The 14,487-nt window shown below is 40.9% G+C and overlaps 1 protein-coding gene across 12 annotated transcripts in view; it reads right to left on the reverse strand.

Moving 5' to 3' along the window:
• Nucleotides 1–14,487, reverse strand: part of ZBTB38 (zinc finger and BTB domain containing 38) — a 171,036-nt gene that overhangs the window by 117,870 nt on the left and 38,679 nt on the right. Inside the window, exon 3 of one of the 12 annotated variants that reach the window (XR_006585449.1) lies at nt 212–2,589. The exons of the other annotated variants lie outside the window; for them this stretch is intronic. The gene's annotated coding sequence lies outside the window, so the exon portion shown is untranslated. Of the gene's footprint in view, nt 1–211; nt 2,590–14,487 lie in introns of those variants that run through there. 12 annotated transcript variants of the gene reach the window in all.

Here is a 14,487-nt window from a genome sequence, read left to right on the forward strand (position 1 = left end):
GATCCCTTGCATTTCTATTTGATTTCTAGGATTATCTTCTCAATTTCTACAAAAAATCCAGCTGGGTTTTTTTTTAATTGTTTTTTAAACGTTTATTTATTATTGAGAGACAGAGAGACACAGAGTGTGAAGAGGGGAGGGGTAGAGAGAGAGGGAGACACAAAATCGGAAGCAGGCTCCAGGCTCTGAGCTATCAGCACAGAGCCCAATGCGGGGCTCAAACTCACCAACCATGAGATCATGACCTGAGCCAAAGTCAGTCACTTAACCAACTGAGCCACCCAGGCGCCCCTATTCCAGCTGGGATTTTGACAGAGACTGTGTTCTACCTGTAGATCGGTTTAGGGAGTATTCCCATTTTAACAATATTAAGTCTTCTGATCCGTGAAACTGGGAAGACTTTCCATATATTTAGATCTTTAATTTCTCTCAACAATGTTTTACCATTTTGGCGTACAAGTCTTATATTCCTTTCGTTAAATCCTATCCTAATTATTTTATTCTTAATTAATATTATTTATATTGGAAATAATCTTTGTTCATGGACTTGTTAAGAGCTTTGGAGGTTGACAGACCTAAGTTTCACTACTGGCTCCACTATTTCTTAGTTATATGACTTTAAGGTTACTTAGCCTGTATCAGCCTCCTTTATTTTTTTAATCTGGAAAAAAAGGAAATAATAATACCACCTGCTGGGTTTGTTATGAAAATTAAATAAGATAATGCTTATGTGACCCTCTTGAGACCATAACCCACATGGGCCAGTCTCAGGGTGATGTTACAATCTAAGAAACCCAGTCTGGTCACCAAAAAATAATTTCAAATTAACTCATATTCAATACTTGCATTTCTCAAGCACCATATAGAGCCCCCTGCAAGCCTTCTTAACATCCTTTTCCCCGTCTTATCCAAACTCCTTATACCCAATAGCTTTGGCCTTGCCTTCTTTCTCCCAAGCTCCCTAGCAAGTTTTTCTCCCCCCCTAACCAATGCTGCTCTAATTCTTCTATTTCTGTCCTGTTCTTCTGATAGGTAAGGGGAAGAAAGTGGACAGGCAAAGCCAGAATTCTTTTTAGCGTTCAGGACAAAAAGAAAACCAGGGAACTCTCAAACTTTGTTTGTATCACCATTCACATAAAGTGCTCAGTGCAACATCTGATAAGGGCTCAATAAATGTTGGGTTTTAATTTTTATTATGGTGTTGGTTATATTATTCCTATCTATACGTCATGTTAATGGAGCAGGGTTTAGATCGTGACCTCTGAGAATCCAGCTGGGAGGCAACTGCTCAGTGGCCCATCCTCATTCATTTAGATGAATTCGGGATTATTGCTTTCATTTCCTCTTCCTGAACCATTCCCCAAAGAATCAGCTCCTAGAAAATTGTTAAAAAATTCATCCTCGAGGCTCCCTGAGTAATGTTTGGTGGTCGTATCTCCTGTTTCTTCCCCAGCCTAGGACCAGGACTCCATCCTCCACAAAAACTTCTAGGACAGTGTTTTTAAAACTGCAGGTCAGTACCCACTATTTATTGGGTCAGAACCAGAGTGAGCTTCAAGTGACAAAATAAAACAAGAATTCAAGTACATTACAAGACTTTTGTTTTGGTTTTATAATATGGGTGCGAGCTGGGTCTCTCTGTGAAACATTTGTCACTGTGGTTCAGGATTTTTAAAGTCTGAGAAACAAGTGTTGGAGTAGATCTTTCACTTTCATTAAGGTGTTCAAGCAACTCCTAAGAGCATAAAGTGGTCTGTCCATTTGGATGGGGATCAAAACCTTAAGTCCCAGGGATGAAGTTCCATCAGCAGTGAAGGATTTGGGGGCGTTAAGGCCTTTTTCTATAATTTATAAGAGTTGGTGGAGGATTATTGCTGTTGCCTTTGCAGACCTCCTCCACCCATCCCCCATGCACCCCTCCCCCCCCATGCTCACTCTTAGTCACCATCTCCTTTTGCCCTCGTAATACCTGAAAATCCACACCCTGAACTTGTAAGGGGCTTTCTATTCCTCAATGCTCTTTCACATACACCACCTCATTTGATTTTCACAAGTATTCCATGGAATTGACAGGTCAGATCCAAACCCTTGCTTGACCACATAATTCCATGTGTGACCTTAATCTCTTGGCTTATCTCCTTAGCTGCTATATCTAACCAGAAAGGTTAAGAGACTTGGCCAATGTCTCACAGTCTGGAAGTGGCAGGACCAGGAAGAGAACTCAGTCTTTGACCTCCTATCCTGGTTGTCCCATGGGCTCTCTTCATGGAGACACAAAACTTCTTTTTAGTAATATTATTCATCTGACTGCTTTATGAAGAATGTTTAAAGAAGCAAAGAACACTTCACTCTCTTCCACCATATCTAAAAACACCGACTTTTATGGCACAAACCACAAGGCAAACAGGTCTACATGCCTTGTGGGTAAAGGTTATAGCTCTCAACATCAAAGACTATTTATTAAAGGCTGGGCCCTCCAAATCAGAGACAACAAAGTCCACAAGTAGAGGAAAACAAGGTTCCCCAAGGTCTCTTCTGTCCTTTGTGTTGCAGAGTGTCCCCTCTAGTGGCTCTGGAGGAAAACAGCTTCTGGAAAACATTCATAGATTCCATATTGGTGAAATCAGACAGTGTTAGATCTTTAAGGGATCTAACTTGGTTCCCTAACTTGGTTCAAGGTGTCCCATCAGTAATGAGAAATTGAAAACTAGAGCAGTGGTTCTCACCCTGGGCTGATTCTGCCCCCAGGGAATGTCTGGCAACTTGTGTAGACATTTCTGGCTGTCATTTGACTGGGGATGGGTGGTGCTACTATCATGGGTAGGTAGAATCCAAGGATACTGCTAAACATCCTATACTACACGGGACAACCCCTCACAACTGAGGAAGAGGCCTCAATGCCCCCAAGTCCTTCACTACTGATGGAATTTCATCCCTGGGACTTAAGGTTTCTATCCTCATCCAAATAGAAAGACCACCTGCAGGTGTGTTACTATTATGCTCTTACGAGTTATTTCAACATCTTAATTATCTGGTCCCAAATGTCAATAGTGCTGAGGTGGATTAATGATATGTGATCTACCCAAGGATCTGAAGCTTCCCCTCCCCAAAGCTTTACTGAGATGTCACCGACACATAACTAAAGACTTGCAGCTTTATTCACAGCTTTTGATGACTTGGGCTATGTGCTCTCTTTCTTTTGATTTCTTTTGGAATGGTTTTCTTAGAATTGTGAAAAATTCAAAAGTAATATATGCTCATAATTAAAAGCAATATAATAAAAGACTTATAAGACTTTCTATTACTTCTTCCCATAATCAATGTCAACAGCCTTGGTGGTTTATTAGGTGGAGTTGTATTAATATCCAGGTTTAGATCATTTTTAACTTATAAAAATTGTCATTTCCTATGGTTATACTTGAGATATTCATCCACTTCTCCATGTGCACACCAAGACAAGCAACCAATCCACACACAGGGGTTTCTTTTGACTTTGCCTATTATATAAACATTGAATTAACACACATTACTTTACAACTTACTTTTTTTATCTAATAAATTGTGAATATCCCTTCAGGTCCAAAATAAGAATCTCCTATATGTTTATAGAAGTTCAGAATGATCAGTACTGTGGACTCCAAGGAGCTAATATAGCCTATGAGGGACATTAAATAACCCTGAATCATGCAGTGTGTGTCTTTAGTATCTCTGACACTTGACATTTCACTTTTTTTGTAGATCGCTGGGCTCAGGATTAGAATCTTTGATAGGCCATGCTATCTAACTAGGAATGAGTAACATCCTTTTGTTGTCTTTGATTTAATATTACAGATTTTTCAAGGCATAGTAAGTAATCCTGGTTTTCTGTTGACTGTGGTACTATAAAACTTCATTTTATAACAAATATACGTGTACTGATTGATTTTATGTCAACTTGACTGGATCATGGGGTGCCTGGTTATTTGGCTAAACATTATTTCTGGGTGTGTCGGTGAGAATGTTTCTGGGTGGGATTAGCATTTGAATCTATAGATTGAGTGAAGCAGATGGCCCTCTGCCACGTGGGTGAGCATCATACAATCTGTTGAGGGCTTAGAACAAAACGGCGGAGGCAGGGAGAATTTGGTCTCACTCCGCCTGATGACCTGGGTCACTGGTATTCTCCTGCCCTGAGACTGAGACTTACACCATGGTCTCTCCTGCTTCTCAGAACTATACCACAGGCTTTCCTGGGTCTACAGCTTGCAGATGATAGAGCATGTGACTGCGTAGCCTCCATAATCATGTAAGCCAATTCCTCATAATAAATATTCTGTGTATATGTATCCTATTATGTATATATGCACATATATGTATACTATTAATGCATATATAATGTAAATATGAATCCTATTAATTCTGTTTCTCTGTAGAATCCTGGAGCCAAGTCAAATAAAAATATTTTAATGATGTAAGACTGATTTAAGTTTGGGGAAGAGTGCTCGAACTCATTTGTGGTATGGCCAACCATGTTGCTCAATCATTCCCTTCTAATGGACAAAGGGTTTTTTACCCAGGTATTTGTTTCTTTTGTCAAAAGAGATATTGCAATAAATATCCTTATCCTTTCATAATTTTAGTTCTATGAAATAAATTGTCCAAAGTGAAATTATTGTTTCGGTTTTTTGTGTATTTAAAGTAGTAATAGATATTTTCAGATAATTTTCAAAAAAGCTGAAGCAAGTCATACTTCAACCGTTAATATCTGAGACTAAACATTCTCCCACATCTTTGCCATCACTGAATAGTAATCACTTTTTTTTTTTTTTACATTTTACCATTCTGATGGGTAAAAATTGGTATTTCACTTTTGCCTTATATTTTTTGGAAGAGCAGTAAAGTATATTATATGTCATGTCATTTATTTTTTTGTTTAAGTCTTATTTAAATTCAAGTTAGTTAACATACAGTGTAGTATTAGACTCAGGTGTACAATTTAGTGATTCAACACTTACATACATCACCCGGTGCTCATCACATCACTTTTACTTTAATTTGCATTTCCCTGACTCTAAGAATAGGGGATAAGAGCATAAATGAGTGAATTTTATGGTGTGTGAATTATATCCCAATAAAACCATCATTGAAAAGCTAATTATAAGTTGTAACGTATTTTATTTCACTATGTTTTTTAATTTATTTGTTTATTTTGAGAGAGAGAGAGAGAGACACCAAGTGGGAGAGAGACAGACAGAGACGGAAAGAGAGAGAGTCCCAAGCAGGCTCTACATCACCAGTGGAGAGTCCAACATAGGGCTCCAACTCACAAACCATGAGATCATGACCTGAGCCAAAATCAAGAATTGGACACTTAACCGTCTGAGCCACCCAGGTGTCCCAATATTAATATATTTTAAATAATCAGCAAAATAATTTTTAAAATGCACAGTAATCCATGCACTGAACATCTTCATAACCTTTGTTTCTACCCATCTTACAAAGACTAAGGCAACCTCCCTGAATGTCTCTACAAAAGAATTTCTAGGGGTTACTGCTGAAGTTAACCCTAGACCATGGCTCCTCCAGGTGAAAATAAAACTGATTTCTAGAAAGAAAAAACCAAGTTCTCCACTGGGGAGGGAGGAAAGACCTCAGAAACAAATCAACCAATCACATTAAGTAGAAAAAGGATGTGAGAAAGGTGGATAAATTGTAAACCAAACTATGGCCTTGGCCAAAACATGTTAACATCTCTGAGCCCAGCTGCTGCTTCTGTTAATGGGAATAAAAACCCTGCACACAGGTTTCACACCCGGTTGCCCCAGGGCTGTTGTGAAGGTCAGAGGATTGTCTGCCAATAACGGTAACCTCCTGCCCCAGTTTGCTAAGCTTCCCAGGATGTGGGACTTCCAGTTTTAAAACTAAAGTAGTCCCTAAAAACCTAGATGAGTTGGGTATTTTACTACCAATTGAGGTTTAAAAAAAAATTTTTTTTTTAATGTTTGTTTTTGAGAGAGAGAGGCACAGAGCACAAGCAGGGGAGGGGCAGAGAGAGAGGGAGACAACACAATCCAAAGCAGGCTCCAGGCTCTGACCTGTCAGCACACAGCCAACGTGGGGCTTGAACCCGTGATCCGTGAGATCATACTCTGAGCCAAAGTCAGACGCTTAACTGACTAAGCCACCCAGGCACCCCTCTACCAATTGAGTTTTTAAGGTCCAAAGTAGAATTTGGAGCACAGAAAGAAATATATATGTTAACATGTGTCTGAATCAATATTCAATTAAGTTTAAGTTAAAAAAATGTAAGCTTAGGGGCGCCTGGATAGTTCAGTCACTTAAGTGTCCAATTCTTGATTTTAGTTCAGGTAATGATCTCCTGGTTGTGATATTAAGCCCTGTGTCCAGCTCTGTGCTAGGTGTGGGGCCTGCTTAAGAGTCTCTCTCCCTTTGCCCTTCCCCTGCTTGTGCCCCCTCACACACATCCTCTCTCTCACTCTTTCAAGAAAAAAAAACCCATAAACTTAAAATCACCTGTAAACATAGTTGTTTTATTCATAAACATAGATGTTCAAAAGTATAAAAATAAGAATAATTATTTTCTCTTATCTTTGAACTCATGTTCCATTCACTTATCAATTTAAAAGATTATATTCTCCTAACAAGTAACTATTTATATAAATTGACCTAAATATTCATAAACATTTAAAACAACATTTACAAATGTCATGTCAAATCCTCGCAGGAATTTCAGTTACCAAAAGAAAAAAAAACAGTTACAAACTTAATGAACAAAATCTTGCTAAATCCAAACAGTCAACAAAACTAAAAGGCAAAGTGTTAGTAACAAAATATATAAAGAACAACTCAACACCCCAGAAACAATCAAATTAATTTAAAAAAATTTTTTAAAGATTTTATTTTTAAGTAACCTCTACACCCAATGTGGGGCTCAAATTCAAAACCCCAAGACCAAGAGCTGCATGCTCTACCAACTGAGCCAGACAAGTATCCCAACAAATAATGCAGTCTAAAAACGGGCAGAAGACATGAACAGACATTTTTCCAAAGAAGACATCCAGATGGTCTACAGATACATAAAAAGATATTCATCATCACTTACCATTAGGGAAATGCAAATCAAATCAAAACTGCAATGAGATATCACCTCTTACCTGTCACAATGGCTAAAACCAACAACAGGCGTTGGCAAGGATGTGGAGAAAAAGGAATCCTTGTGCACTGTTGTAGGGAATGCAAACTGGCAGAGCCACTCTGGACAACAGTATGGAGGTTCCTTAAAAAGTCAAAGATAGAACTACCCTATCTATCATCCAGCAATTGCCCTTCTGGGTATTTACCGAAAGAATACAAAAACACTAGTTCAAAGGGATACACGCACCCCTGTGTTTACAGCAGCATTATTTACAATAGCCAAGGTATGGAAGCAGCCCAAGTGTCCATCGACTGAGGAATGGATAAAGAAGATGTGGAATATATATACAACGGAATATTATTCATCCACAAAAAAGAATGAAATCTTGCCATTTGCAATGACATGGATGCAGCTAGAGAGTATAATGCCAAGCGAACTAAGTCAGAGAAAGACAAATACCATATGATCCCACTCACATGTGGAATTTAAGAGACAAAACAAATGAACAAAGGGGAAAAAAGAGAAAGGGACAAATCAAGAAACTTAACTCTTAATCAAGACTCTTAACTATAAAGGACAAACTGATGGTTACCAGAGGGGAGGTGGGTGTGGGGATGGGTGAAATAGGTGATGAGGACTAAGGGGTGCACTTGTCATGGGTGATAAGAACCAAGTGATGTACAAAGTGTTCAATCACTACATTGTATACCTGAAACTAATATAACATTGTATGTTAACTAACTAGAATTAAAATAAAAACTTAAAAATTAGAAAAAAACCATGCATACACACAAAGATACTATGTCTCTATTATTTAAACCATTTATAGTTTAGTGTTTTCTTACTTGCAGCCAAAAAGCTTGCTTATTGAGCATGAATAAGACCCCATAACAGGTACGCACAATTATGGACATCTAATGGCACTCCCTGGCCTCACAGCCCCCTTCTACCATTCTACATCAAGAACATTCTTTCTAAAGAGCCACTTTGATTAGAGAATTCTACTGCTCTAGCCATTAGTGGTAATATTATGCCAAACACAAGAAGCTAGTCACAAAAGACCACGTAGTATATGATTCTATTTAAATGAAATGTCTAGAGCTGGGAAATCTATAAGGATAAAAAATAGATTAGTGGTTTCTTAGGCTTGGGATGAGGATGGAGGGTTAGGGGGTAACAGATAAAGGGTACATGTTCTTTTTTAAAAAATTTTTTTAATGTTTATTTATTCTTGAGAGAGAGAGAGAGAGAGAGAGAGAGAGAGAGAGAGAGGCATGCACATACATCAGTGGGGGAAGGGCAGACAGAGAGGGAGACACAATCCAAAGCAGACTCCAGGCCCTGAGCTGTCAGCACAGAGACTGTTGTGGGGCTCAAACTCACAAACCGCAAGATCATGACCTGAGCTGAAGTCGGACACTTAACTGATTGAGCCACCCAAGCATCCCAAGGGTACACATCTCTTTTTGAGGTGATGAATGTGTTCTAAAATTGACTGTGGTGATGGTAGCACATATTTGTGAATGTACCCAAAACCACTGAATTGTACACTTTAAATCGGTGAGTTGTATGTTTGTGATCTCAGTAAAGCTGTTAAAAAAATAAAGCCTTCAGTGGTGATCCATTATCTAGAAAATAAAGCACAAATTTGTTACTTTGGCATTCAAGGTTTTCTATCCTCCAGCCTCAAACTATCATCTAATTTAATCCCTGGCTACTTCTCTATATAGCAGACAATTGGATAGCTCATGAGTGCAGAAACACAACCTGTGGTTCTCTGCTTCTCTACCCTTGCTCCTATGTTACCTTGGCCTAGAATGACCTCTTCGACCATCTTGGTCTCTCAAAATCTAACTTGCCTAATTCAAGGCCCAATTCGAATGTTCTCCTTAATATTTCCAGGCAGAAACGTTGCTTGCACCTCTGAATTCATAGAATTCAATGTATCTTCTGTGGTGTTTGCCTTGTCCTCTTTTACAGGCTTGTGTTTACACAATCCCATTGACTATACTAGCCCCCGTTTCCAAATCAAAAGTTGGATGGGAATCATGTGTCTATATGAAAGAATATTGCAAATATGAACCACTTTAGAAATTTTGGATTATATGGTTGTCGTAACAGCTTTCCCACTAGAGCAAATGGTCTTTGTTGGATACAGACTGGTGTTATGTGTCCTTTAGTCTTTCGTAGAGTTTTTGCCACTGTCTCTTAGACAGATGAAAGAACTTAGCCTCCCCTTTTCTCTAGGATGCATGGAAATGCAGTTAGTTGGTTTTAATGAATGGTCTTACCCCTGCATTGTATGCCAAATAAATAAAAGCTACACTGATGATACAAACATTTTTAAAGGCAATGAAAGTACCATAAGAAAATAAAAGAGAAGATTTTTATAATCTGGTGATAGAGGAGACAGTCCTAAATAAATCACAAAATCCAAGATTCCATCAAGAAAATCAATAATGAATTTCTCTACCTAAAAACCCAAGCCTTCTGAATGGCAAAAGATACCATAAACGATGTTAAAGGACAGATAACAAAGATTTTAAGAATGTATATATTTTTAAGCTTATTTATTTATTTTAAGGGAGAAGGAGAGAATGCATGTGCATGCGTATGCAAGTAGGCAAGAGGCAGAGAGAGAGAGAGTGGGAGAGAGAGAATCCCAAGCAGGTTCCACACTGTTAGCCCAGTCTGTGAGATCATGACCTGAGCTGAAATCAAGAGTCAGACATTTAACTAACTGAGCCATCCAGGCATCCCAAGAAAATATTTTTAAGAGATATAATAGTTAAAGGATGAGTATCGGCACTAACTGAACAAACAACACATTAGAAAAAGACCAAAGAATATGAACAAGTAATATGTAGAGAAAAGGTAGAAATGACAGCATATAAAAGATGTTCAACATCACTAGCATCAGGGAAATGGAGAACACAGTGAGGATCATTTGCCTCTCAGACGGGCCAACATGGAAAAGACTGAGACTATGCATAATTGTCAAGTGTATGGGGAAAAGATCAAACATAAATAGTAGTGTTGCACATACACACAATTTTGAAAGAGCAATTCAGTAGGATCTAATTATTTTCTGCCACGAACAGTTATTACATTCATAATTCCCAAGTGAATTTGTAAAAAGCCATTCTTTTTTGAAAAAAATTTCTTAATGTTTATTTATTTTTGAGAGAGAGCCAGAGCACAAGCAGGGTAGGGGCAGAGAAAGGGAGGCACAGAATCTGAAGCAGGCTCCAGGCTCTGAGTGCACCACAGGGCTTGAACTCATGAACCCATGAACCATGAGATCATGACTTGAGCCGAAGTCAGATGCTTATCCAACTGAGCTACCCAGGCGCCCCTGTAAAAAGCCATTCTTGTGTAATGAGGGGGAGTCTCAAAATCTTTCTTTTCCAGTTCCCCCCATTCTAAGAGGCTTACAGGAGAACACTTTTAAAGATAATTTTTGGGTTGCCTTCAATACTAAATAAGGAATTCTGGCAGTGCTAATCATCTTGAAACTCCAACTCTTTTTTTTTTAATTTTTTTTTAACCTTTATTTATTTTTGAGACAAAGAGAGACAGAGCATGAATGGGGGAGGGACAGAGAGAGAGGGAGACACAGAATCGGAAGCAGGCTCCAGGCTCCGAGCCATCAGCCCAGAGCCCGACGCGGGGCTCGAACCCACGGACCGCGAGATCGTGACCTGAGCCGAAGTCGGACACCTAACCGACTGAACCACCCAGGCGCCCCAAAACTCCAACTCTTTAAGTGAGAATTTATTTTTAAAATTCTCCACATTTGCCTGGACTGATATTAGATATTAGCCCTGTTACCTGGTTACTTCTTAATATGGCGCAAGACCACTGCCTATATGGGTGGAGGCGGTGGGGGGGGGGGGCGCGGGGAGGGAAGGAGGGGTTACTTTGTCCTGATCTCCCTTCCCTGGCTTCTCCTGATCAGCGTTCAGTTCAGGTGTGTACATGCTTTTTGTTTTCCTGCTGTTCGCTTGAGCTTTACCATAAGGTTGGGTCTTGGTATAAAGTTTTATCCATCATTACAGTCATCTAAATACCCAGACATTTCCTAGGCTTGGCATATTCCCTTATCCCACTGTCCCTCCTAAGTGGGGCCATAAGAGCCCTATGGTACCTCTGTACGAGTTAGGAAAATGTGTCCCCTCGGGTGCAGCCCCCACGCCAGGCCACACCGCTCTGTGAGTGGAGTGCAGGTGGTCTTCAGTCCTGCTAGCCCCATCGGCCCCTGCACTGGCCGCCCTGCTCCTCACACCGGTCCTAGTCTAACTGCCGCACAGGAAGTCTTTGCAAATTGCCGTTTCCTCATTTCAAATGGTCACAGGGCACAGTGGCACCTGCTGCAGTTAATGCTGCAGGCACGTGGCTCAGGTTTCTTTCCCTGGCTTGTCCTCCTAAGCTGCCCTTTGAGATTTCATCAAGTGTCCAAATCTCCTTTGTTAATGCTTTTAGCCAGCCCACCCCCACCTCCACCACACAAATCCTACAGGCTCAAGTGTTCACCCAGGAAACAGAGTGACGGAGAAGTTAACTGGTGTCTTATCCTTTTTACTGCTGTGGCCTTATCAGCAAAAAAGAACGATAAGGTAATTTTCTTCTTGGCCTTGAGTTTTAAGTTCTGGGCTTCCTGTCCTCAGGGGAAAAGAAACAGCCCTTTGTGCTTCACAGTCTAAAATAGAGAAGTTTCTAGGCTCCAGGATAAAGACTTTTCACTCAGATCTTTGTTTACAAGCCAGACTTAGGAATTACTCAGGATTAAAGGAGGAAAGTGTGGCCCAGCTCCACTGGTGGTTCCCCAAGAGGGGGAAGTGTGCGTGTGTGTGTGTGTGTGTGTGTGTGTGTGTGTGCACGTGCATGCATATGTGTGTGCGTGTTCACGTGTAGAGGTAGTAAGTGCAGTTTTCCAGGGTGGCAGGGGTCTCTGACCCAACACCCCTGCAGGAACTCAGGTGGGAGCCTACTTGAAAGCCTACAGAGGTTGGACACTAAACACTCCTGTTTGAGAGCCTGGGTGTGGGCCTCCATGGATAACCTGTAGTCACTGGAGAGAGACAAAGCACCAAGAAGTTTCTCCATGGTCCTCTCAGCGTCATCCCTGACTAGCACGTGGGGTAGCAGAAGGAACAGCGGAAACCAAAGCCCCCACCATGGTCTACCTACCAGGACATCTCCACCTCCCTGGGCCTAGGAAAGCCTTGGGGACAGAGACAGGGAGACTCAGTGATTATGATATTGGGTTCTTCCCCAGCTGGAGAGAAGTGAAGACCTTGAAGCCAAGTTTAATTTGATTTTAGAGAAATACAGAAACGTGTCGTTCCTTGCAGCTGAATATTATGCAGCTATTTCTTCTATGTATAATCTATGGAAATCCCCCCCGGGAAGACAACGGCCCCTGCATTTTGAACAGAGCTTCCTCAACTCCTTCCTTTCACCATAAATTTCACCTCTTAGAAATTCTCTCTTGTCTAAACACTATGTACAGCTTAGCTCATAATATGCATATATTAATTTAGTGGAAACAGGAGTTCTTACGATCTTCCCAAGTGCTCTACTCCCCATTAAAAAAAAAAAAAAGACAGAAACAGGATCTTTAAGAAGAATCATGAAAATGAGGCCTGGAATTGGGACCCACCAGCCTAGATCTGGATCTTGATTACTCTAGAAATTCTCTTGTGTCCCCAGCGGAATCAATTGGGGAACCACCGGGTGAACAGCAAGTAGACAAATGGATTTACTTCCTTTGACTCAGAGTTACAAAATAACACCTAGTGTGAAAAAAGGCAATGTGTTTGGCACTCTGGAAATACAGGGAAGTAAAAGACATGGGCCCTTCCAGGAGGAAGGCACCAGCTCACTGGGGAGATAAGACTACAGGCCATGAAGTAAAGGATGAGCTGGGTAGAGAGGGCGTGGGGAGCTCAGAGAGACAGGAGGACTGGATGAATCAAGAAAGTCTCCCTGGAGAAGGGACACTAGGAGGAAACCTTGCCATCCAATTTCCTGATTTTAGCTGGCTGGAGAAGAAAGGTGGAAGGGAAGGAAAAGAAGGTTCCAGAGCCTTGACAAAGGGACAGAGGTAGGAACAGTCAATGCCTGATTGTGAGGTCAGTGATGCATGCTGGGGGTATTGGGGTATACATGGAGTTACATCCGGCAAGTGGGGCCAGTTTGTGGATGGTTTTCAGTGCTGGGAAGAGGAGTTCAGGCATGAGGCAGTTGGGTTTCCAGTACAGAAATTACATTATGAGAGCAGGGCTTAAGGAGGATTAGTAGACAGCTCCCATGGGAGATACCAAGAATTAGAGATTCTTTGGGTTAGTAATGATTTCTTTGTAATAATGCTTACGGTATTAAAACAAAAAGTTGACTTTGAGATGCAAGTATTGGGTGTTGTGCATAACGCTTCTGAAGGGTTTACACCTTGATACTACTTAATCCACACTATTAGTGAGAGAGTGAAGGGATTATTGACTTATGAAATCAACAATCGGGAGGGTCTGGGTTGAAGAAGTTTGGGAACTAGCATGAGACTAGAGGCCCAAGTGCTGACTTCATAAGGTGGTTATGAGAAACTGCAGAAGTTGGCTGAGGACCACGTTCTGCAAGAGCACACTTGCAGCAGGAATGACGGGAGGGTCCCTGGAGACAGATGCTGGAGCCCAGGAGAGCTGGCAAGAAACTGTCCCAGATGATGGTGAGTAACATGACACCTGGGAGCAACCTCACTGCACTCACCGTCTGACCTTGCCATGTTCACGCACTCATTCACTTATTCACTCAAACTCTCTCATTCATTCAAGTATTTGTATCTGCTAAGGCGCTATGGAAGGTGCAGACTTCAACAATGCATGATCTCTATACTTCAGCGGGAGAGAAAAACATGCACATGAATAATGGCAGTTCAAAGCTGTTCTCTCCTTCCCCCCCCCCTCCTGAACACCCCTTCTCTCTGGGAAACTAAAATATCTGTTGTATTGGTAGCTGATTGGCTCTCAATTTTCCTTGATGAGTTCCAATGTCAACTTTTGTTCTCTGTTTAATAACAACGGTGAAGACATTTAACAAGAAGTTTCTATAATTCCTTAACTTTCCCTTCTTCCTAAGGGGTGTGAATTGGAGGAAATTTCTTTGGTTTATCTGAGCTGAGGTAAGGGATTCAAATGGAACAGGCTGGAGAAGGGGGATCACCCTTAGGGGAAAGGGGTTAGGCTTTCTGAAAGAGGGAAGATTTGGGCTGGGTTGAGGTGTGAGAGATTGCTTTAGAGGGAGTGAGAGGGGGAAGGAGGCAGGAAGGACAGAGACAGAGAGATTGGTGGGGGTAG

The sequence above is a fragment of the Felis catus genome, chromosome C2, assembly GCF_018350175.1.
Source record: "Felis catus isolate Fca126 chromosome C2, F.catus_Fca126_mat1.0, whole genome shotgun sequence".
NCBI classification, from domain to species: domain Eukaryota; kingdom Metazoa; phylum Chordata; class Mammalia; order Carnivora; family Felidae; genus Felis; species Felis catus.